This window comes from Lepidochelys kempii, chromosome 3 (assembly GCF_965140265.1).
Source record: "Lepidochelys kempii isolate rLepKem1 chromosome 3, rLepKem1.hap2, whole genome shotgun sequence".
In the NCBI taxonomy this organism is placed as follows: domain Eukaryota; kingdom Metazoa; phylum Chordata; order Testudines; family Cheloniidae; genus Lepidochelys; species Lepidochelys kempii.
This window is the reverse complement of record NC_133258.1, coordinates 142,342,862-142,369,102: the sequence shown is the minus strand read 5'-3', so window position 1 is coordinate 142,369,102 and position 26,241 is coordinate 142,342,862. Positions and strand designations below refer to the sequence as shown.

Sequence of the window (26,241 nt, the reverse complement as noted above, 5' to 3'; positions counted from 1 at the left end):
GTCTCCATAAATATCAAATGGTTATTTCTGGAGAAGAATAGCGTGGGATATATTGTTGAAATATACACTTGTGTTTCCCAGCTGACTATGCCTTTGATGTATTTGCTAGCGCGGCTGCACTTCAGATACAGCAAACAGGAAGTAGCAAGGGCAGGCATGAAACATTGTGGTATCAGTGGGTATGTCTTCACTGCAGAAGTAACTTGGGCTCTTGGGTAAAGGTCTCTAACCCCTTTCCCAGCCACATACAAAAATCTCTGACCCTAGTTTAGTGGTGCTTTCAACCCAGGGTTACTGGGCAATCCTGGAGGATTAGCTAAAGCCAGAGTGGGGCTTTCACACAGGCTGGTAACTCCCACCCCCCCATTTTGTGATGGGCACGTGGGCTAAACCGTTTGAATACTGATAGTCTTCTAATGTCATCCCACAATTCCCCCCTCCTCCCCTCATGTGCCAGAAGAACAGAAAAAGTTCTTCCACAATTCACTGGGAAACAATCATAGAGCAGCTCAGCTTACTGCAGCTATGCGTGAGTGTAGCACCAATGAGGCTCCAGAAACTCAGCTATGGCTTTGCAGTGTGGCTGTACACACCTGGGCTAGCCTAGCTCAGGTGCTCAGGCTTGCGTGCCAATCCCCTGAGTTAACCCTGGAGTGAAGACATACCCAGTGAAGCTCTGCAAGTTTGAGGGAAGATCAAAGAACACTCACCTCTTATTTGCAAAAGGCCGGAAGCCTGTGAGCACGTAAAAGAGAGATTAGAGAGAAAACTATGTCTAACCCTCCACAACAACAAAGGTTACTGGAGATAAGAAGGCAGCATTTCTCTCCCCTCACAAAACAAGGAACCTCCCTTACTCCCACTCAAAAATAAAAAAAAAACACATTATTTATGAATTGATGAGTATTAGGTCAATAGATGGTAACTGTATAAAAATGGAAAGCTGTATAGGCCTAAGACTGACCCCTTTGAGATCAGTGCTGTTTTTATCATTGACTTCATATGTAGGATTGGGTCATAATCAAATAGGTTACTCATGATGGAAGAATATATCCAGGCATATATCAATGTATTAAAAACAAAGACCCCTTCAAAATAATTTTGACTTCCACTTTGAAAAGACCATAATGTTTGCAAATTGTGATGGGGGTATATAAGTCCCACACTGGTCAACCATGGTTAACAGGAGCCTGAGCCCAATTAGGCTACCAGGTGGCACCTGGAGAGGTATTAGACATAACTGATGATCAAACCCAGCTGGGAAGGAGCTGGGTCTTCATAAAGGAGTAGTGGGGAAAAGGCCAGGGAGGAGACTGGTAGTCAGGTGTCTCTTCTCTTAGCTAAAGGCAGAGAGATGGCTAGGAGGCAGATGTAGAACTAGAACCAGAGAATCCTGAGCCAACAGGAAGCCTGGGGCAGAGGTGGGTGGTTCTGAATGAGGGGGAGAAACCTCAGATTGTATAGCCTAAGGGGAATCTGGACTGATGTTTGAGGGGCTCCAGAGAGAGAGTGAAGAACTCTGCAGTTTCTCTTATGATAGTAGAGGGTGGGTGGATCTGTGGGGAAACAGGCTCATGCAGAGAAAGGAGGAAGCCTGAAGAGGTCCAAAGTTTATTTAAGTTTGTACTTTTTGTTTGGGATTTTTGTTGAGGGATTCCATTGGACAGCCCTAGCTCTGGATGAAGGATGCATCTCAGGAGGTTGTGGAGAGAAGGCCTGTAGAAAAGTTGTAGTCGGAAGAAGTCCTTGGAGGCACTATCAAGGAGTCTGACAGAGCAGATGTTGGCTGCTGGTTATAGGGTCCCTGAGCTGTAAAACCGATTGTAATGGGAGGGCTCGGGTTCCCCTACTGGCCACGGGGGAAGATGGGGTAGAACTAAAATGTGACCCAGCTGGAGGCAGCCTGAGTCATGAGGAGGCAGACCACTGCTGGACTGAAGCAACCATCAACAGGGGCCACCAGACTGGAAAAACCTGCTCTGCCATATCCACCCACAAGGGTGTGTGTCTATAGTGAGTGCAAATCTACACAAGTAATACAAATATGTATTATAGTCTTTCATTACATGGTCATATACTTTTTTCCACAGATATTTGCTGACAGCAGAGGAATGATGAGATTTGAACCTTGGGATCCAGTCGAGGTTTTGAAGGGGCGGGTGCTCTAGGGGGACAGATTCCTCTACCCATTCCTTCAAAGTTTGACCCCAGCGGCTTCATCCTGTCTCTGTCAGTTCTGTCTTCCCCAGCCCTGGCTCCATATACAAATCTCCTCACCTAGTCTCCACTCCTCAGATATCTCCTCTCAGTTTCCTGGCCCAGCAAGTCCTAGAGTCACCCCTCTGGACTCCATGTTCCAGTCTTCTTGCCCACTCCCAGCGCTCACCTCCTAGGTCCTCAATTGATCTCTTTTTGCCACCCTGGCCTCCAATTGCCTCTGTCCATGTTCCCTATCCTCACCGGCTGCCAGTCCCAGTCTTCCTCCTTGGGCTTCTTGTCCAGTCTCAGTGTTTGTCCCTGTCTTCCACAGATCCTTGTCTCTCTCTCTCTCTCTCTCTCCCCTCCCTCCCCCCCCAGGGTCCATGTATCAATCTGCTTCCTGTCCCAGGTCCCACTCTTTGGCCCTTATTCATTTGAATCTGGTATCTTCCTTCTCCATGTTGCCTGGGCCCAGCAAGGGGACATTGAGAGCATGGGAGGCACAGTCTCCCTGCTCTCAGTTCCACTGACCCAGCCTACAGCATCCCAGATCTGCAGTTGCAGGAAAAATCCTGCTTAGCCCTGGGCTGCATCATGCTCACTATGGATGGAGTCTTCAGGGAATTTAGCTCCAAAGCTTTCTACTGAGCATATGTGAACTGTGATTTCTTCTCCCCCATCCCCCAAGGCTTATAACTTGATCAAATTTGGGTGGATTTTCATAGGAACACAAAAAGGCACATGCCAAATTCTGAGTCCCCGGTCCAAAAGCATGGGGCACCCTAGGGCTTCTCAGAGAAATGATCACATGGGCAAAACATATTTTTCCCTAGCCTTGTTCTTGGAAACAGCTGAACCAATTTGGCTTAATTTTTTTCAAAGGTTAAAGTTTGGCAAAGTTGTAAGCAACTGAAAACGGTAGTTTTATGGGAAGCCTTGGGTAGCCTTAGAAATAGGTGGTACTGCCAGTGTTGCCTGTAATGTGCATAATGTATGTAAATGCCTCCAGTAATCAAGCCTGTTTTATGATAAATATCACAAAGCTAAACATAGAAAAGACAGAGAGCCCATCCACCTGCAAGTGCAAGATATATTGCACTTGCAAAGGAGGAAGATGTAGTAAATATTAAAGGGAGGTTGGCCTTCCAGACAAAAGAAGCATGATTGTGTCCCAGGGACATCTTGGTGACAACTGGCAGAGGGCACAAGGAGTGCTTAGAGTTCTATAGGAATCCCCGGGTCAGGAATATACATAATTCACTAAAAGGTAGCATGTGAAGTTGTAACACACATACCTCCTCCTGAAGTCGGAGAACACTTCAATCTCTCTGGTCACGCAATTACAGACATGAAGGTTGCTATCTTAAAACAAAAAAAACTTCAAATCCAGACTCCAGCGAGAAACTGCTGAATTGGAATTCATTTGCAAATTGGATACTATTAATTTAGGCTTAAATAGAGACTGGGAGTGGCTAAGTCATTATGCAAAGTAGCCTATTTCCCCTTGCTTTTTCCTACCCCCAACCCCACCCCAGACGTTCTGGTTAAACTTGGATTTATGCTGGAAATGGCCCACCTTGATTATCATGCATATTGTAGGGAGAGTGGTCACTTTGGATGAACTATTTCCAGTAGGAGAGTGAGTTTGTGTGTGTGTGTATGGGGGTGGGGGGTGAGAACCTGGATTTGTGCTGGAAATGGCCCACCTTGATTATCATGCACATTGTAGGGAGAGTGGTCACTTTGGATGGGCTATTACCAGCAGGAGAGTGAGTTTGTGTGGGGGGGGGGGGGCGGAGGGTGAGAAAACCTGGATTTGTGCTGGAAATGGCCCAACTTGATTATCATACACATTGTAAGGAGAGTGATCACTTTAGATAAGCTATTACCAGCAGGAGAGTGGGGTGGGAGGAGGTATTGTTTCATGGTCTCTGTGTATATAATGTCTTCTGCAGTTTCCACAGTATGCATCTGATGAAGTGAGCTGTAGCTCACGAAAGCTTATGCTCAAATAAATTGGTTAGTCTCTAAGGTGCCACAAGTACTCCTTTTTTTAATTAAAGAGTATGTTATACGATGAAACCTCCAGGAATATGTCCAACCAAAATTGGCAATCCTATGTATATTGTTCACTTCGCAACAGAGGCCTATCTACAGAGGGACCCAAATGCTAATCAGGAAATTGTGAAATTGACAAGAATGCAGCATTCAGGGGAAAAAACAACCAGCAGGGGATGTCCTGCTTACCAGTATAGAGAATGAATTGAGGGGCATAGCTGGGGGTGCAGGAGGACACCATGAATCTTTTCCACTGAGGAGGCAAGCTGACAACATGACTTGTCTCATGCACAGAAGATCATCACCAAGCCTGGCTGTAATACTCTGAAAGGATTGTGGGGAGTCTTTCCCTATAAGACATGAAAGAAACTAGTTAAGTAAACCCAGGTTTTAGAATGCATGTTATGTTTTTGTCTTATATGTATATTTGTTTCCAGTACTTCCACTTGCTATCATTTCAATCTATCCTCTTTGTTAATTAAACTTTTGCTTGTTTTCACTACAAACATATCTAAGTGCTGGGTGTTAAGCGGGGCAGAGATCTGAGGTGTAACTGGTAAGCTGGGTTGTACTACTCCCTTTGGGAGCAGTGAATCTGTGACTACAGCAAGTTTGCAGTGGAACAGGGGCTGGATGCTCCCGAGGGACTCTCAGAGGGTACATGGGTTGAAGTGTATCTACCACTAACCTGCAGATGGACAGTGGAGACTGCACAGGCTGAGAAGGGAGTGCTTGTATTGCCTGTAGCCGGTGGAATCAGGAAGCCCAGACAAGACTTCCTCACGCTCAGGACAGGTGGTAACAAGGTGCCCCTCAACCCTGGGTACTCCTGGGAAGCATGTCAATGATATTCCCATTGTAGGATTTTAAGATCCAGACAGTCCTGCAATGTGTAGTGTGTGGGGGCTACACAGAACCATGTTGAATCCAGTGTGGGGTCTGCAAAGATGTGGCAATCCTCTTGCTTATTACACATTGCAGAATCAGGGCCTTTACATTTCTTATAGCCTCAGTTTATCATCTCTGGCGGTTACGGACCAAAATATCCTAGGCACAAATCCTAATCTTTTTGAGAAAGTTCTCTCCCCAGTTCAGTTGACCAGTTTGGCAAGGAGTGGTGAGAAAGAGATTAAACAGCCTGTTCTGATATCATATGTTTATCTTTTTATGATGGGCATCCAGTCCCATTGTTCCCAACTTTTATTAATCTTAAGATTTCATCCAAAACTTTTTTGCAGATTAAGAACAAGGGGTAAAACACTAAAAATTATCTAACAGCAAACATAAATAAAGTAGAGTCTTAATCATAGAATATCAAGGTTGGAAGGCACCTCGGGAGGTCATCTAGTCCAACCCCCTGCTCAAAGCGGGACCAATCCCCAACTAAATCATCCCAGCCAGGGCTTTGTCAAGCCTGACCTTAAAAACTTCTAAGGAAGGAGATTCCACCACTTCCCTAGGTAACGCATTCCAGTGCTTCTCTACCCTCCTAGTGAAAAATTCTTTCCTAATATCCAACCTAAACCTGAGACCATTACTCCTCGTTCTGTCATGTGCTACCACTGAGAACAGTCTAGATCCATCCTCTTTGGAACCCCCTTTCAGGTAGTTGAAAGCAACTATCAAATCCCCCCTCATTTTTCTCTTCCGCAGACTAAATAATCCCAGTTCCCTCAGCCTCTCCTCATAAGTCATGTGCTCCAGCCCCTAATCATTTTTGTTGCCTTTTGCTGGACTCTTTCCAATTTTTCCTTTTTGTAGTGTAGGGCCCAAAAGTGGACACAGTACTACAGATGAGGCCTCACCAATGCCAAATAGAGGGGAATGATCACGTCCCTTGATCTGCTGGCAATGCTCCTACTTATACAGCCCAAAATGCCGTTAGCCTTCTTGGCAACAACGGCACACTGTTGACGCATATCCAGCTTCTCATCCACTGTAACCCCTCGGTCCTTTGCTGCAGAACTGCTGCCTAGCCACTCAGTCCCTAGTCTGTAGCAGTGCATGGGATTCTTCCGTCCTAAATGCAGGACTCTGCAGTTGTCCCTGTTGAACCTCATCAGATTTCTTTTGGCCCAATCCTCTAATTTGTCTAGATCCCTCTGTATCCTATCCCTACCTTCCAGCGTATCTACCACTCCTTCCAGTTTAGTGTCATCTGCAAACTTGCTGAGGGTGCAAGTTAAGGGTAAGGGGATTTGAAACCTATATGGTGGTTGTGCCCTAACATGGTAAAATTTTGGAAACAAATATTCAGGTAGACTTTACCAATCATAGTTTACTGATTGATTCTATTTTTGGTCTTCCTCTGGATAATCAATATTTGAAGTATAGAGCTTAATCCTACACCCAGTGAAGTCGGTGGCAAAGCTCCCATTGCATCAATAGTTCAGGATCAGGCCAGTAAAGAGTTAATAGCACACTTACTTGTTGCAGCTGGGTGTCCTGCTGGAAGTCACTGGAAGACAACAGGGTTTCCAATGACTATTTGAGAAATACAGGAGTGGATGAGGGGAATCACTGACACCACAATTTTGGAAAGTATTTTTAAATTTGGCTGTTTCTCTAATGAATTTCCAGGATCTAAAATAACTATCTAGCAACTGAGTCCAAACAGCTGTAGTAATCTTTTGTATCGTGATTAATAACTATCCATTATTGGATCTTGTTGAGTCAACTTCTTTTATTGTTTTCAGTTGTTGTATTTGTTTTTATTGATACAGAAAAGGTAATTTTTTTATATCTAATCTATCTAAAAATCTATCCTCATTTTCATTGCAAAACTTTATTTGCCCTTCTTATTTTCCTAACAGCTTTTGTAAAAGTTGTAATCATCACATAAACAATAACAAGGGAAATCATGGCAGTTTTGGGGCTCCCCGATGCTAAGATAAGATAATAATTAGTACCTGCTTGCCAGAATGACTGATGCTGGATCTACATATAGTATTTGTATCCAGGATTATATAACCCAGAGTCTTTAAATTTCTCTTAGAAATACTCAGTTGATTGATATTAATGCATCTTGTATATCTGATTAGGAAAATTAGAAACAAGCTTTTGCAAAATATTTATAGATTTATTTTTTTATTCACATACTCTATCGAGCTAATCTTTTCTAAGCCAGTGGTGAGGATCTTGTTTTATGTTCTGAAATCTGTGAGTCAGTAAACAAAGGTCAGGCACATTTGCTGATTCTTTTTGACTGGTGGTCTTGAATACTGTTGGTTGCTACAAGGTGCTGCTGTCCTGCCTTTAAAACCCACCTGGAATTCTCCATATTAGTCTGGTGTGACTCTGTCCTCCTTGACTGATCCCAAAGGATAGTGTTGGGCAATTGTTCGTCTGCTCTGTCCATTCTCCTCCTGTTCAGTTTGTATGTAAGGCAATTATGGGAGATGTGAGACTTTGGAACAAAGGAGTTTCTAAACTGGATCAGACTAGAGGTCTGTCTAGTCCAGTATTCTGTCTCTGACAGTAGCTAGTACCAGATGTTTCAGAGGAAAGGGCAGTAAACCCTGAGATTACCACAGAAGTGGTTGCTTCCTAAATCCCTTTGTTAGAGGGACAGCTTATCCCCTGAAGTGTAAGGGTTTATGTACATTCGAAATTATTGGATATTCTTCATCTTTATGAATGTAACTCTGGATGTTCTCATTATTTATATAAATGTCTAATTCTTTTTTCAATCCTGCTAAACTCATGGCTGCAATGATATCTTGTAGAAATGAGTTCCATGGGCTAACTGCATGTTGTGCTAAAGTGTTTTTTCTTCTTCGTATTAAGCTTGCTGCCTTCAAATGTTCTACCAATAAAATAAAAACCAGCAGGATCTTATTAAAGAGGAAAAGGCAAAATGCCACATTTATTGCGAATACAGAAAGAATCATAGTAAGCAGTTAGTTATAGCTATAACATTCCATTCAATTTCATATTTATTCACTCATTCATTCATACACACACATACACACAGAGGTTCTGCAAGGTTGTTATCATAGTTACCAGCTTAGAGTTGCTCATGCCAAGCCACTGGCCAGGTGGCCTGGACATGAGGAGGGAGCAGGGCCTTGTCAGATGCTCATCTGATGCTCCTGGAAGTTGGTTTGCAGAATCAGACCCCAAAGTTCTCACTTTCTAGAGTCCATTTTTATAGCAATTTCTTCCTATGCCAGTCTATGGGAACTGCTTCATTATGCTGTTGCTGAATCAATCAGCAGATGGCACATTCCTGACAGCTCCATGCTGCCAGATGTTATCTTGTTCTTTGGTTCTCCCATTCTTGAGGCTGTTGAGTGGATTCCAGTCTGCCCTCCGGGGGTCCTCTGGTTATTTCCACTTGACACCTTCTTCAGCCATTGGACACTGGATTCTTAGGCTGGCACCTCCCTGAACATTCAGTTATTATCCATACCAAGCATCCATCCACATCCATCCTCTATCTCTATTTTAATCACAATTGTTAACAAAGCGAGATGAATACAACAAAAGGGCGGGGAGTCTCTGGGTGCTGTTTCTGTTGTTACAGAGTATTGCTTTGAGTCTCTCTCTGTGTGAGTGGTTGTTACAAAGAATTGCTTTGAGAACAGACTCTGTCTTAGAATGTACTAACACAATTAGCAGCTTGCAAGTTTCACACACAGAGGGAGAGAAACGGTACCAAAAACCAAGAGACCTCTTAATTAGTAATACCCTGGAATTTAAACTATGGGGAATCAAACTCATTTGTGATTTTAATACAGGACTTCTTTAATATGATCCAGCACAGATTCATGGAGCATTCCCTCTTTGTGTTACAAGAAAGTGGTGAATAGCGGTGCCCAATATTTTCTCAATACCATTTATTTTCAATGCCTTTGTTACATCCCTTCTTCTTAGCCTCCTTTCTAAATTAAACAGTCCCAGCCTTTTCAATCTTTTTTTTTTTCCCATATGGAAGTCTCTCCAGGCATCTGCTCATTTTGTCATCCATCTCTCAATCCCCTCTATTTCTTTCAGTCCAGAAATGACCTGAGTATTCCGGGTGTACCAGCGTTTTGTACAGCTGCTTTATAATTTCTTCAGTATTGTTTTCTTTCCCATGCATTAAATTACAGTGACCACAGGCTTATCCAAATGCATTTTGAGGAGTGCTGTAGGAGGGAGGTTTCCATGTAACTGTGAAAGGAGAGTGGATTCAAACTGTGTGTTGGGAATCCTTGATCTAGTTCTGGAGCTAATCAAATAATAAAGGACGTGTTCCTGCTCCCATCAAAATCATTAGTCAAACTCCTCTTACTTCAATAGGAGTTTACAAGATTGGGCACTAAAACAGCAAGTTACCACAGGCAATTCATAAGTTTACACAGTTCCACTGGTGTGGGTGTTCATTAAAATAGAAATGCAGGGTGGCATGCAATCTAGGAGGGTGAGGGGGACGACATGTTTTTTAAATCATACCTTAGAAATGTTAACTTGTCGTCCTATGAGCAGACACCACCACATGGTGCCCCAAACCTTCCTATTCCCTGTAGAGCTTATGTTGCTTGTAGTTAAAGATCTGAACAGCATACGCACGCATCGCCCCCTCACCAGAAGTTACTGTACAACTGCAGCATTATAAGTAAGGCCCTACTTGAAGTGCTTGTCAAATAATTGCATCTGAGTCATGAATAAGAGATGGAAAATCATGGAAAAATAATAATGGAACTTTACTAATTGCAGTAATTTGGAAAAGCCGGAGAAGACCTATTTGTTCAAGAAAAATTTGCTGGAACAACATAAGCACTCAAGTATTATGTTCTGCCTGCTAATTTTTTTTGATAACCAGTCATTTTGCTGCAACTATATTACAGTCATTAACACGTGGGGCTGCCAGCCAGGGCTCCTGCCGTCAGATCCCAATGGCTGACAAAATTGCAGTAGAAGCCTAATAATGCGTAATCCACAATATCACAAATTAAGTAGGGCATTTATTATAAGGTAATAAATGAAGTGATCTGCCTTCTGTTCTGGGTCTACTTTACACACATACATGACTAGCCCTATTGATTTCAGTCCTGCAAGCAGGACTGGGGCCTTGGTATTTTGTGTTTTGTTTGGACCACAATATTTATACAGCTCAATTTTTATTCCAAGCTTTTTGGGGCAGAGACTGTATGACTCTGTGTGTGTGTGTGTGTGTGTGGCATTAAAGGACTCTAGGCACTAACAGTGCAAACAGTTGTTAATAATGTACTTGCTACCCTTGTGGTTCAAAATACTCCCAATTTGTTGATCTCATGGGTACACCACAAAGCCTGTTTGCTTGAACAGACATTTGGGGAAGGCAGAGGCACTTGGGGGTGGAAATTTGGAGAAAGGAGTAAAACGGGTGTAAAGATTCAAACTTGCTGTATGATGTACCTGGGAGGCAGTGACCATGAGTTGGTTGAGTTCAGGATCCTGACGCAGGGAAGAAAGGTAAGCAGCAGGATACGGACCCTGGACTTCAGGAAAGCAGACTTCGACTCCCTCAGGGAACGGATGGCCAGGATCCCCTGGGGGACTAACTTGAAGGGGAAAGGAGTCCAGGAGAGCTGGCTGTATTTCAAGGAATCCCTGTTGAGGTTACAGGGACAAACCATCCCGATGAGTCGAAAGAATAGTAAATATGGCAGGCGACCAGCTTGGCTTAACAGTGAAATCCTAGCGGATCTTAAACATAAAAAAGAAGCTTACAAGAAGTGGAAGGTTGGACATATGACCAGGGAAGAGTATAAAAATATTGCTCGGGCATGTAGGAATGATATCAGGAGGGCCAAATCGCACCTGGAGCTGCAGCTAGCCAGAGATGTCAAGAGTAACAAGAAGGGTTTCTTCAGGTATGTTGGCAACAAGAAGAAAGCCAAGGAATGTGTGGGCCCCTTACTGAATGAGGGAGGCAACCTAGTGACAGAGGATGTGGAAAAAGCTAATGTACTCAATGCTTTTTTTGCCTCTGTTTTCACTAACAAGGTCAGCTCCCAGACTGCTGTGCTGGGCAGCACAAAATGGGGAAGAGATGGCCAGCCCTCTGTGGAGATAGAGGTGGTTAGGGACTATTTAGAAAAGCTGGACGTGCACAAGTCCATGGGGCCGGACGAGTTGCATCCAAGAGTGCTGAAGGAATTGGCGGCTGTGATTGTAGAGCCATTGGCCATTATCTTTGAAAACTCGTGGCGAACCGGGGAAGTCCCGGATGACTGGAAAAAGGCTAATGTAGTGCCAATCTTTAAAAAAGGGAAGGAGGAGGATCCTGGGAACTACAGGCCAGTCAGCCTCACCTCAGTCCCTGGAAAAATCATGGAGCAGGTCCTCAAAGAATCAATCCTGAAGCACTTGCATGAGAGGAAAGTGATCAGGAACAGCCAGCATGGATTCACCAAGGGAAGGTCATGCCTGACTAATCTAATCGCCTTTTATGATGAGATTACTGGTTCTGTGGATGAAGGGAAAGCAGTGGATGTATTGTTTCTTGACTTTAGCAAAGCTTTTGACACGGTCTCCCACAGTATTCTTGTCAGCAAGTTAAGGAAGTATGAGCTGGATGAATGCACTATAAGGTGGGTAGAAAGCTGGCTAGATTGTCGGGCTCAACGGGTAGTGATCAATGGCTCCATGTCTAGTTGGCAGCCGGTATCAAGTGGAGTGCCCCAAGGGTCGGTCCTGGGGCCGGTTTTGTTCAATATCTTCATAAATGATCTGGAGGATGGTGTGGATTGCACTCTCAGCAAATTTGCGGATGATACTAAACTGGGAGGAGTGGTAGATACGCTGGAGGGGAGGGATAGGATACAGAAGGACCTAGACAAATTGGAGGATTGGGCCAAAAGAAATCTGATGAGGTTCAATAAGGATAAGTGCAGGGTCCTGCACTTAGGACGGAAGAACCCAATGCACAGCTACAGACTAGGGACCAAATGGCTAGGCAGCAGTTCTGCGGAAAAGGACCTAGGGGTGACAGTGGACGAGAAGCTGGATATGAGTCAGCAGTGTGCCCAAGTTGCCAAGAAGGCCAATGGCATTTTGGGATGTATAAGTAGGGGCATAGCGAGCAGATTGAGGGACGTGATCGTTCCCCTCTATTCGACATTGGTGAGGCCTCATCTGGACTACTGTGTCCAGTTTTGGGCCCCACACTTCAAGAAGGATGTGGATAAATTGGAGAGAGTCCAGCGAAGGGCAACAAAAATGATTAGGGGACTGGAACACATGAGTTATGAGGAGAGGCTGAGGGAGCTGGGATTGTTTAGTCTGCAGAAGAGAAGAATGAGGGGGGATTTGATAGCTGCTTTCAACTACCTGAAAGGGGGTTCCAAAGAGGATGGCTCTAGACTGTTCTCAATGGTAGCAGATGACAGAACGAGGAGTAATGGTCTCAAGTTGCAGTGGGGGAGGTTTAGATTGGATATTAGGAAAAACTTTTTCACTAAGAGGGTGGTGAAACACTGGAATGCGTTACCTAGGGAGGTGGTAGAATCTCCTTCCTTAGAGGTTTTTAAGGTCAGGCTTGACAAAGCCCTGGCTGGGATGATTTAACTGGGAATTGGTCCTGCTTCGAGCAGGGGGTTGGACTAGATGACCTTCTGGGGTCCCTTCCAACCCTGATATTCTATGATTCTATGATATGTTCTTGCAGCCTGGTTGTTGGCAGCAGGGAATATGTTGCTGTTTTGCTTTTGAAATAACTTTTTGCATTTTTTAACTGATGGCGATAGCATTTAGAGCTTGGGATAGGCATGTTAAATGTTTACTTATAGCCATACATGTATTTCCAGTAGCAACCCTTAGACATTTAAATGACTTGTGTGCTCATAAATCTTAGGCACCAAGTTATGCCTACAGTTTTACACCTGCAGAATGTAAGTGCAGACATTTAGACTCAGGAATTGAGACACTGTCTGTATAACTTTTATCTGGAATCAACAAAATATAACTCAAGTATAATCAAAGTTAAAAGCATTAACTCTGGACCAGATCAATTCCTATCACAGAAATACCCAGTGGTTGGGGGGTGGCGAGAGAGGGAGAGGGGGAAGGAGTCTCCTGGGAGAGGATTCTTACCCAGATCCTCTAACAAAGTCTTCTGTTAATTCTTCCATCTGGAGTATGTGTTTTCAGTATCCCTAGCTCCCAGAGTAGGGAGAGGTGTTTTTTCCCCAAATATCACAGATTCCCTAGCAGCCAGTACTGCTCTTTTGGGTGCTCTATATCTTGAAATGAGCCAGAGGCAGCACAGATCCAGTGGAGTTGGAGGCATTCCCAAGATGATAACCATTCTTTAAACTCGGGTTCGCGTCGGCTGAGGCTGCATTACTTTCCTGTCAGATTCCCTGTGGGACTTATGGGAGGAGTGAGATGATGTGTACTCTCCCCCTCTTTGATCACTGATCTTCTTCCCTGTGGTGCCAGAGAGATCAAGTAAAATCCAACCCACTCAAGCCTAAATAGGTCCTTGCAGGTCTCACTGGACCTTTGGTTAGGGTAAAATATGATCCCACTGCACCTCTGGATCTAAAAGCAACAGCTTTGACTGCCCGAACTGAAGAACTCAGGGTCCATAGTGCAAAGGCTGTTGCAGACACACAAATCTCAATTTGTGAACAAGCCACTGGAGGACAGACAGCACCATTGTTAGTGGGTTATGTTAACATTATGAAAAGATTAGCAGCTTCTGTAAAAAAGTTAAGACACTTAATTTTTCTAGAATTGATTGGAAGTATATATACTCTTCAGGTGAACTGGACTAAACTATGAAAATTGACTGGCTTTTAACTTAATTTTCTCTTTAAAATATATTTTGTTGGAAAATAAGAGATGAAAAGCAAGACACGTGATTTATTGTTCACTACTTCAAAAGGGAAAGTTGTTGCAGCTGACTAAATAAATTTCATCATAGCTTTGGCTGATAAAGATAATTAAGTGGTGACAGGTTCGTCATCCATACCACACAGAAAGGAAAACAGGTTAGGTCAAATCATCGCTGATATAACTCCATAAAGCCAAATTTTGCTGTTATTCTGAAGCAAAGTCTTAACTGGGTTGTTCAGACGTAGCGAGAGCAGAATTTGGCCTTGTGGAATTACACCCAGGATGAATTTGCAGCACACCATATGGAAAATCTTAATAAAACCACAATATGGATTTGAATTCACATCCCTCTAAATCTATAGGAAATGCTATGGGCAGATTCTGTTCTGTTACATCTACGCAACCTTGCTAGTTATTTTCATCCTCCACAACCTTACTACACAGGTATCCAGCAGACCACCTCAGAAGTAACTCCATAGGTAAGATACTTGGGTGAAATCCTGGTTCTATTCACATTAATGGCGAAATTCTCATGGACTTCAATCGAGCCAGGATTGCACCACTTGAACAGAACAAGACCTGCCTCTGGCTCAGTTCGGATAGAACCTGGGAGCAGAGTACAAACACATTCTGGCTGATCTCCATTGCCTGGAAGGGTATAAAGAGTAAGTTACAATGGCTTTATGTACTGTAGGCCTGCTTTCTCCCTCCTTTCCTTATAAGGACTCCTGGTAAGTCTATTTCAAGGGGCATGCAGCCTGGGTGCCCCACTGTTCTACAGCAGTGAATTCAGGAAGTGTTTTGGTTGCATTGTTGCTTAATTCTGGGTCCAGAGGAACTGCATTGCATTCTGGAGATAATGGGGAATCTGGGGAAGGGAAACCTCTGTTCACATGTGTGGCAAAAGGTTAGAAATGCTAGAACTCAATTTGTGTACTAGAAGGTTTAAGTCAATGTGGCTACCGTACGTGTTGGGCGAGTCCCCTTTGTAATAAACTTAACGTCTGCTGGTTCTACACAGTTGGGCTTTTTCCCAGATTGCGTGGTGCAAGTTTCCCTAACCTGGGCAGGTTAGTTTGCCAGTGCAGATCTCCCCCAGTCATATCTCCAACACCACATTTCTGAGGTGGATAGGATTTTTTTTAAAAAACAGAGTAAGTGGCAATACAAATCCAAGCAGCACCACCTTCCACTGGATATTAAAAACGGTGATTTTTATGCCATTGTCTAGTAAAACTTTTCAACAGTTCTAAACTTTCACTCCTGTTTTTGGAAGTATTCAGCACTTTTTTTGTACTCTTAATCTCTGTCATAATTGCTGGAAACTTGGCTTTCATCACTGTGGTTCATAAAGGAATTAACACAATAACAGAGCTGGTTGTAGTCACTTTATTCACTGCTTGACATATAAGATAAGATTCAAGCTAAACTTGTAGCTTTAGGACTGCATATACTTTTATGGCTTAACTTATTTTTGATCAAACTGGCTTCTTTAAGGGAGGTCATCTATTAGTAATGCTCATATACTACAGCAATAAATGTCATAGAGAGCCCCAACAACAGAGAATACTAGGAACAATTATGTGTTAAAGCCCATTTCCTTTTTCATTAAAGTTCACCTGCTGAATAGGAAAAGTAACTTGTAACACAACATGAAGTTGTCTGAACAGTGTCTCCACCACACTATTCCATTCATGATGTGGAGCTTGCAACTTCTGGGCACAGGAGACAACTCTGAGCATGCTATCCCAGCAGCCAAGCCTGGGCAGGAGGCAGCCCACTGCTGCTGCAGCCAGGCAGCATCCAGGAGTGGTTCTATTCCGCTCCCTGCCCGGCTCCGGCTGCCAGGAAGAGCAGCCGGACGTGCCAGAGAGGGAACCAGCGCAGCGGGCGGATAGAGCTCCCCTCCCCTTGGTAACATAGCATGGGGCTGGGGGAGAGAGCATGGGGACCCCAGGCTGGGGGTGGGGCAGGGAGGAGACATATGGGGAGATCACGTGTCCTCCCTTTAGCTGGTCTGGCATCTTCCATGCTCCAATGTGAGATTCTTATATACAGAGGCACCAGCTTCGTCAGTCACCACACTTTTTCTCCTACACCAGAGGGCTTCTGCTGCTCATCCTTCTTCCCCAGGAGACTCCTACCACTCTTGCTCTTTCATTTGTCCTCATTATAAAAAGCCCCACCTTGCTTTGCCATCGGTCCAGCCTCAGAAATCTGTCCACGAAGGCTATTCTACAGGTCAGAGGCACCGTGTGTAGCCACACTGCACCTGTGCCTAGGTCTAGTCCTGTCCCTGTAAGGATGATCTGGTGGTTAGGGCACTAGCCTGGCATTCAAGAGTCCTGGATTCAATTCTTTGCTCTACCAGACTTTATTTGTGACCATGGGCAAGTCATTTAGTCTCTTGGTGCCGCAGTTCCCCAGCTGTAAAATGGGGATAATAGTGTTTCCCTGCCTCACAGGATAATAGTAAGGACAAATACAAAAAGATTATGAGGCGTTCAGCTACTATGGTAATGGGGGCTATATAAGTACCATAGATAAATGTCATTTCTCTCACCCTACACACACACACAATCTTTGTTCCTTCTGGTCATGTGAGTGGATGGAGACATCCATTTGTTAGTTAGGAAACAGCCTTATGTCAATTTGCTCCGGGCTTTATGTAGCAGAATACATCCACAGCGACCTGTGCCACTCAGCCCTTTAAACGTCATTGATGCTGACTCATCCCCCTGCTTTACACAATTGACAATATCCCACAGTACTGTCTAGTAGAGATTTTCAATCCATCAATGCACATCTTCTCCCTCCAGATGCTCTGACGATGGCCAGACAAATCACCGGATTTACTAGGTCCCTAGGATTCAAGAAAACCCATTGTGCTATAGTGCAACATGGTATCTAAGGTGTCCACCTTGGACCCTCCCCTACCTTCCACATCAATATGTTGGCTGGCTAACAAAGATAAAATCAATTAGGAGAGAATCAGAGAAAATAGCTAAGGGCTGTGATACTCCCTGGGGGTATTTGGGGTTGTGAAGCACCTTGTTACTACCTGCCCTTATCATGAAGGAGCCTCATGTGTACATGCCTGGGATCAACTCCCTAATGCCACTGACCATGGGCAACACAAGCATTTCCCTCCAGACCTACTCAGGCCTCGCTTTCTCTTTACTGGTTAGTGATAGGCACACTCCAACTCCCAAGTCCTCCAAACATCCCCTGTAATGTCCAGCCCATTTCATTGAACACTCACAGAATTGCCAGGCCCATGTTTCCCTTAGGAATAAAACATCACAGCTCACTAGTTACATCTCAGAGCACAGCTTTGCTTGACACACAACACTTAGATTTGTTTATAGAGAAAACAAGTCTAAGTTTATTTAACAAAGAGATTCATACCGTAGCAAACAAAAATATTGGATACCAAGCGTTACCTCGAAAAGAAAAACAAAAGCTTTCTATGGCCCAAACTTAACTAAAACTTTATTTTTCTGTCTTAAAAAGTTTATCTCATCCAAAGTTTCTTCCCAGGGTTTTCAGCCAAGTCTGGCTGAGGTCCATTTTTCATTATGCAAGCCCACTGCCACTTTACTTTCTCAGGAAAGGATAGCTGGGGATCCCTCTGCACCCTAGATATAGTTTCAAAAGTTCCTTGTCTGTACTTGTAAATAGGATACCCCAGCTGGTTTTGTTTTTGTCCTGCAGGACTCACAATCTATTGATTAGTATTTTGCTCAGAGTGTAAAGGGACATCCATTGTGAACTGCAGTAGTATTTGGCATCCTTCAGTCTCAAGAGACCATGGATATGTGCCTCTGAGAGGTAAGGAATTTAGAGGGGTGGCGAGTTGTATGGACCCATGGTGCCTGTGCTCCAGGAATATTCAGAACATGGGGGCCCGACTCCACCAATGTTCAGGGCCAGGTCTCTCCCCCCTCCCCTCCTGCTGCCCTGGGCAATTTAAAAGGGCCTGGGGGCCCCTGCCGCCACCACCAGCAGTGCATCGGGGCTAAAGCGGCTTCCTGCCCGCCCTCGCTCCACGCGCTACTCCCACCCTGAGCGCCAACTCTGCCATTGGAACTGCGGCCAATGGGAGCTGCAGGGGCGGTGCCTGTGGCTCTCCCCTGGTCTACCTGCCTAGGAGCCACTGCCAGAGGGGTGTGTGGGTCACTTTCAGGAGACGCCTGAGGTAAGTGCCATACCCCTCACCCCCTCCTGCACCCCAACCCCCTGCCCCAGCTCAGAGCTCACACCCCACACCCAAACTCCCTCCCAGAGCCCGCCCCCCTGCACCTCCTCCTGCACCCCTGCCCCAGCCCTGAGCCTTCACCACATTCCCTCCCAGAGCCTGCACTCCTCCCGCACCGAAACTCCCTCCCAGAGCCTTAGGCAGGAGTGGGAGGAGGGGCAGGACTTAGACCCGTTCTGGGCACCACCAAAAATTATATAAACTTGTTGCCCCTGGAATTTACTCAGTTGGTTTTATGGCAGCCGCGAATATGGCTGAAGAGACCCACTTGAGAAAAGCAATCTCTGCCGCATCTGTCACGTTTAAAGGTGATGTTTCAACCTTTTGGGCTCTGCCTTCTGTGAGCTCTTTTCTCCTCTGTGAAGCTGGACTGCTTCCTCTCATAAGTCCAGAGATCTTTGTTAAGCTCTTGGTTCCAAAAGCTGCAGTTTTGAGTGTGATTTTTCCCATTTGTCCACATCCATGTCCATTTCTTCTCACTTGCACACATCCTTGAAACGCAATTTTGAGCTCCCTTTGGGTCTGTTTCCAGATGCCAATTGACTATACAGGATGTCCTTTAGGATGCACCCTTCATTCATTCGGCACCCATGCCCAAGCCAGCAGAGGCATCTCTGTTTGAGGAATGTTTGCATGCTGGGTAAGCTGGCCTGCCTGAGTACCTCAGTGTTGGTGATTCTGTCCTTCCAGGAGAATTCCAAAGATTCGATGAAGGCAATGCATATGAAGGCTGAGCATCTTTTCTTGGGGAGTATAAGGTCCACGTCTTCCTCCCATAGAAACATGTACTGATAACACACACACAATACACACAGATCTTTGTTTGTTCTGTCAGTTTGTTGTTTTGCCATACCCTCTTGCTCAGTCTAGACGTTGTGGTGGCTTTTCCAATGCTGATGTTGAGTTCCGTTTCAAGTGAAAGGCTGCCTACAATAGTGGATGTGAACTCGTTCATCACTTCATAATTGTTGATCTTGGTGAAGGGTGCTTCCTCAACTGCTTGGCACATTATGTTAGTCTTTTTTAGGCTTATACTAAGCCCGAAGTCTAGGCAGGCTTTGGAAAAACTGTCCATTAGGCTTTGAAGATGAGCTTCTATGTGGGTTGTCACTGTTGCGTCATCCGCAAAGAGGAGTTGTTGGATAAGGGCCTCCCTAGTCTTGGTTTTAGATTTGAGTCTTGCAAGATTGAACAGCTTTCCATCCAATCTTGTGTGCAAATAGATCTTGTTTCAGTAGCAGGGAGAAGATCCCAAGCAGAGTTGAGGCAAGTACATAACCTTGCTTAGCTCTGCTATGAAACTGGAAAGCCTCAGACACTGAGCCGTCATACTGGACTGTGACGTACATGTTTTCATGGAAGGATCAAATCATGCTTAAGAGCTGGGGGGGACATCCAATCTTTTCTAGAAGTGTGAAAAGTCTACTTCTACTGACAAAGTCAAAAGCCTTTGTGAGATCAATGAAGGCTATGTAGAGGGACTTTTTTTGTTCTCTGCATTTCTCTTGTAGTTGTCTTAGCGAGAAGATCATGTCGATAATAGACCTTTCAGCTCTGAAGCTGCACTGTGATTCAGGACAGACTCTGTCTGCAAGGGTCTGAAGTCTGTTCAGAACAACTCGGGCAAAGGCTTTTCCCATAATACTAAGAAGGGAAATGCCACGATAGTTGTTACAGTTGCTCCTATCACCCTTGTTTTTACAGGGAGTGATGATGTTGGTGTCTCTCATTTCTTGTGGTACTTCACCTTCTTTCCAGCACAGGAAGAGCAACTCATGAAGATGTTGCAGTAGAATAGGTTTTCTGCATTCTATGACCTCGGACGGTATGCAGTCTTTTCCGGGGGCCTTTCCATTGTGAACTGTATAATACCTAATTTGCACATGACCAGGCAAGGAGAGAGAAGCATCTCTTAGCCCCTGCTTGGCAGCACAGGTGCTGGAACGGGGGGGGCCAGGAGGCCAGGCCTGTCTACTTTTCACCATGGGTCCCACCCGTGCCCCTCCTCTTCCCCTGAAGCCCCACCCACTGGAGCCCAGGCAGGTTAAGAGCCATTCAGGCAGCTGTGAGGAGCTGCGGACCATCCACCTGCTCTAGGCAGGAAGTTCAGGGGGTGCGGACAAGGGCCAGGGGTTGCTGTCATGCCCCCAAAACCTGGGCAGGTGGAGAGACCCGGGCTCCCTGGCCTTGCTTCGGCTTCAGGCTTGGCCAGGGATGGGGTCTTGGCAGGGGTGGGGTGGGAAGAAGGGGCAGGGGTGGGGCCACAGAGGAGGCAGGGGTCCCTGGCCCCCTCACTTTTGGGAAGGCTCCTCAGCCCCTGCCTGGCAGGTTTACGTGGCCTGCCTTAACTCACAGACCTACAGAACATAATTTTCAGCATATATACATAACACCACCTATTTTCCATACATACTTCTTGCACTGATTACACTACTAGAATGATACAGGCTTTCATTAGAGACCTTACATGCGATTCTTTGTACGCATCATTGTTGTAGCCATATTGGTCCCAGGATATTGGAGGGACAAGGTTGGTGAGGTAATATCTTTTATTGGACCAACTTCTGTTGGTGAGAGAGACCAGCTTTTGAGTTTGCACAAAGAGGTATGAGAGAGCTGTATATAGTGTCAGGTACAATGACTTGTATTTTGTGCACACCTACCTATCTATCTTAGATTCTTACATGGAGCCCATTGCTATTGTATCTGTATCATTTCCACCTGTCCACTAGGAATTAGAAGGAGATGACTAATTTATTTCACAAAGGGCATCTATAGAGCCTGTAACAAAGTTAAAGTTACTACTGACTTGTGTCTGATAACCTAGAGGTTAAATATTCTGTATCCAATTACCAATCTGCAGAGAGCCACCCAGATTTCTGCCCAGCAATTTCCTAAGGAACTAAGTATTCTAAGGCAGTTTACGTGGAATCCTGTTAAAGGGAAACAGCAAGTTTCTTTTTCAGTGGTCTTTCATGTCTTTTGTACTGCAAACAGATTTGTTCTGCCTCTCACAGTCCATCAGGTCACTGTTGTTCTGGCAGGATCCCTGGTCTCTTGGTCTGGGGACTGATTTATTTTGTCTTTGATGGACTGCCAAGTTGTTTTCCTTGCTGCATTTGCTGTTTTCTCCTCTGCAGCATAAGTTGTTAACTTGGCAGTATGCAGGACTGTGATACTGGCTTGGTGCCATCCTTCTCTTAATTAATTTGAAGCATCTATTGAGGCCACACTTTGAGTTTTTTGCTGGGTGTTGGCATATTGCTGACCCCCTTTTTGGTTCATAGGTTTTCCATTTTTTTAAAGATATCATTGCCAAAAAGCCCTGAGACCAGTTCATGTAAGTATAAACCCCTAAATGAAGTTTCTCTTGCTCCTGCTGATCCCACTGGAGGACTGAGGCCATAAACTGCTTGAATTTCCAGTTGTATAGATATTTACCCTACTGCTCACTTGGGGTTTGATTACACGAGGTTGGTACAGTTGTATTTTCTGATCATTGCCAACCCCAAGCATTCAAAAACCATAAATCAAGCTCCCAAAATCATGAGATTGGCTTAAAACTCATGAGAATTAAAAAAAAAATTGGTTTCTTTTATCTGCCTTCTGGTTTTTGAGCTTTTAGCATTCACTTGATTCATGTTTTCAAGGTTTTTTCCACAACCATGAGGACTAGAAACTTTACTTTTTTATTGTTTGTATGGTGCCTAGCACAATAGGGTCCTGGTCTGTGACTGGGTCTCCTGGTAATAGTAGTACTAAATAAATAAATGAAAGTTGTCATTCTGGGGCCATGGGCTTCTGTGAGGAGCAGGGGCTTCAAGAAGAACATCAGATACGATGAGATTTGTAATAAAATTGTGAGAGTCGGCTCTTTACTGTGTTCAAATTATTTTGATTTAGAAATTGTTACCTGACTGAGGCACCCATTTCCCACTATATCTGTGCTGTACTCATGCTCTGGTTTGAACGCAGACTGTGGAGTGAAGTTTATTTTCTTGTGAGGTTTCCTCTACTATGCTTTGTCAAAAAACTACAGAAATATTAAATGGTTTTTGTTTCCCAAGAAGTGTGTTGGCTGGAGGAGGTGAGGGGGTAGAAAGAATATTCTCGTGGTTAAACCATTGGATTGATAAGGATCAACCTCTCCCAATTCTTTCAGATTAGATTAACCTCAGTGTTGTTCCCTGCCGCCATTTAGGATCCTCCTTCCCACCTCAATCATGACCATCTGCATCTAAGCCTTGCATACTTTGCAAAATGTGCATGTCCTAACATGCTCTTTACAAAGTCTACAGCAAACTGATGTGTGTAATATATGAAACTGAAATCTGCATTAAATATACTTTAAAAGATACACAAGTATATTTAGGAATGTGTTGCATTGTGGTAGTACCATGAGGTCCCTTTGTATAAAGCACAGTACAAACACATGACAAAAAGATGCTCCCAGTCCCAAAGAGCTGTATAATACAGTTTAAAAAATGTTTATTATATTTTTATAAATTATGGTTTTTAAAAAGTGGTTATGTCTTTAGTTTTGGGTACTTATGATAACTTTTAAAATCCTCTCTGATTCTCACATATACCAATACTTATTAGGGACTCTTTGAGAAATGATGTTTGAAGCTCTTACAAGAGTCTATTTTGCAGATATGACAAACCAAGAAATTGTTAGCAATGTTTCTGAAAAGTTATCATGAAAGTTTCTATACTTTTTCTAGTGTATTTCAAGTACATTTCTACTTGTCCATTTCCCATATCTCAAACTTCTCGTGTAATATGGTCCAAACATTTCAGATAAATCCTGACTGGCTTGATTTATTTCTAGTGAAGCTGAAAGGCTGATGGGTTAGCTGAAAATTGGTCTTATTTCTAGTTAGCTTCACCTTTAACTGTGGAAGGATTGGATCTCTTAATAATATTAGCCTTCTCCTTTGCATAAATTTAATAATAGTGGAAGTCTTGTTACTTTCTTCTATTTTATTAAAAATATATATGGCTTAAACATTTGGAAAAACCCTGTTGAGGTCATTTTCGTTACAATGGTGCAGTGAAGACAGCATCTTAAAAATACTGATAAATTCTGGTAACTTCCATAAAAGCAAATAAGTGTGTTATAGCTAGGGTGACTATATTTCCCAAAAGGAAAACAGAATACCGCATGGAGCTAGCCCGAGCCTCTTGCCCAAGCCCCCTTCCCCATGCGGGGCTAGTGTCACTGCTCACCCAAGCCCTGCCTGCCCCCTGGCATGGGGCTGGCATCATCACTTACCGCTCCGCCCCCCGCATGTTCTTTCACACCCCACTTTTTTTTTTCTTTTTTTTACAAATGTGGGCATTTGTCCTATTTGCTCTTGCCAACTGATGAAGTTGGCAAGAGCAAATGGGACAAATTACCACTTTTGCCAAAAAAAGTCAGGACGGCCAGGACAGGGCTTAAAAAAGGGACATACAGTCACCCTAATTAAATTGTAACAAGTGGTTTGTGAGTGTGTGGCTTATCAAAGTGAATTGGTTAGCAGTTCTCAAATTTCATTGCACTGCGCCTTCCTTCTGACAAAAAAAATTACTACACAACCCTGAGAAGAGGGACCACAGCCTGAGTCCAAGCCCAAGCCCCACTGCTCTGGGCAGAGGGGGCCAAAGCCTGAGGGCTTCAGCCCCAGATGTGAGCAGGCCGAAGTCTGAGCCCTGCCCCCCCAGGGCTGAAGCCTTCAGTCTTTGGCTTCAGTCCTGGGTGGTGGGGCTCAGGCTTCAGCTTCAGCCCTGTACCTGAGCAAGTCTAACGCCCTGGCGACTGCATTAAAATGGGGTTGCAACCCACTTTGGGGTCCTGATCCACGGTGTAAGAACCGCTTAACCTAATCCCTCAAGTAAAGTTTTAAAACAAATGGTAAAGTGGCATTAATCACTCCAACCCCTATATACAATGTATAGTTTAAAGAAAAAAAATAAGCAAAGGGGTGAGGACAAGTGAATACACAGAGAATAAACTTCCCCCTTCACTGATGCAGTTTCTCTGTAAACCACAAGTAAATTGTCCTTAGTGAACAAATCGGTCTAAGGCATGAGTGAAAGGTTTTAATTACATGAATTTTGCAAAAAAAACCAATCAGACCAGGAGTCTTTCCAGGGCTCTAAATATTATTTGGATCCTAGTATAAAGATTTGTCCCCACAAATAAATAGTTCTGCACAAGAATTATGTCAAGGCACAAATACCACATTTTTAAGGTAGTCTTGAAGCTCAGAACAAGGGTACCATCACAACAATGATTGGAATAAAACTATTTCCTATGCAGATGTTTCTGTGGGTGTTTAAAAGAAAGCTTTCTGTTGTAGGTAGAAGACCTTGGGAAGTGGCTTTGAGGCATTTTTTAGCAGTACTTTGATGTACTGTATGTATGTAGTTTCAGAGTAACAGCTGTGTTAGTCAGTATTTGCAAAAAGAAAAGGCGTACTTGTGGCACCTTAGAGACTAACCAATTTATTTGAGCATAAGCATCTGAGGAAGTGAGCTGTAGCTCAGGAAAGCTTATGCTCAAATAAATTGGTTAGTCTCTAAGGTGCCACAAGTCCTCCTTTCTTTTTGTATGTATGTAGATGCTTGGCTTTTGAGGAATACCCTACAGATATGGCTAGATCAGACTTCAGAGGGTGCCATCCAGACGGGCAATAATGAGGACATAAAACTATCATAAACTGATCCTTTTAGTGAAAGAAGATAATACTGCTGTGGCAGGCATCCATCAGATGCTGCTGTTACAGTCTCCCATGTAATTTTTCATAGTTTGTGAGTACGTTTTTGGTCTGGGAAGAAATGTTTATGGTAGTATTTTAGTTTTACAGGGTTCTGTGTAGATTAGAAAGTGCTGTGTGAACAACAGGGGAGTTTGGTCTCTGCCTTGGTTTCTGATTAGAGTCAACTCTTGAGGCAGAGTTGTTCCTTGTGTGCTGTTTAACCATCTTGTTTCAGGACTTTGTAAATTAAGCAAGTTATACGTAGAATATGCCCAGATTCTGTTTCACTCATTTTTTAATCCAATGAGGAGCCAACTTGCAAGGCCCTGGAATTCTGCTTCCACTTGGGAGAGCGGGACACTGGTGTCAGAATGGCACACTAGTGTCAGAAGTCAACAATATTTAGCATTCATATAGTGCACTATAAACACCAATCAATTTTTACAACACTTCTATGAGGGTGGATAGAAAATGTGATCTCCATTTTATAAAGAGGGAAACCAAGGCAGAGAGGTCAATTGACTTTCTCAAGAATAACAGGAGTACTTGTGGCACCTTAAAGACTAACAAATTAATTTGAGCATAAGCTTTCATGGGCTACAGCCCACTTCATCGGATGCATGCAGTGGAAAATACAGTAGGACGATTTTATATACACAGAGAACATGAAACAATGGGTGTTACCATACACACTATAACGAGAGTGATCAGTTAAGGTGAGCTATTACCAGCAGGAGAGGGGAAGAAAAACCAAAAAACACCTTTTGTAGTGATAATCAAGATGGGCCATTTCCAGCAGTTGACAAGAACGTGTGAGGAGCAGTGGGTGGGTGCGGAATAAACATTGGGAAATAGTTTTACTTTGTGTAATGACACATCCACTCCCAGTCTTTATTCAAGCCTAATTTAATAGTGTCCCAGTTTGCAAATTAATTCCAATTCAGCAGTCTCTTGTTGCAGTCTGTTTTTGAAGTTTTTTTGTTGTAATATTGCGACTTTTAGGTCTGTAATCGAGTGACCAGGGAGATTGAAGTGTTCTCCAACTGGTTTTTGAATGTTATCATTCTTGACGTCTGATTTGTGTCCCTTTATTCTTTTACGTAGAGACTGTCCAGTTTGACCAATGTACATGGCAAAGGGGCATTACTGGCACATGATGGCATATATCACATTGGT

At 43.9% G+C, this 26,241-nt stretch overlaps 1 protein-coding gene across 1 annotated transcript in view; it reads left to right on the top strand.

Moving 5' to 3' along the window:
* The window catches only part of SRD5A2 (steroid 5 alpha-reductase 2), a 55,589-nt gene that overhangs the window by 16,430 nt on the left and 12,918 nt on the right, over window positions 1-26,241 (top strand). The gene's annotated exons all lie outside the window — the stretch shown is intronic.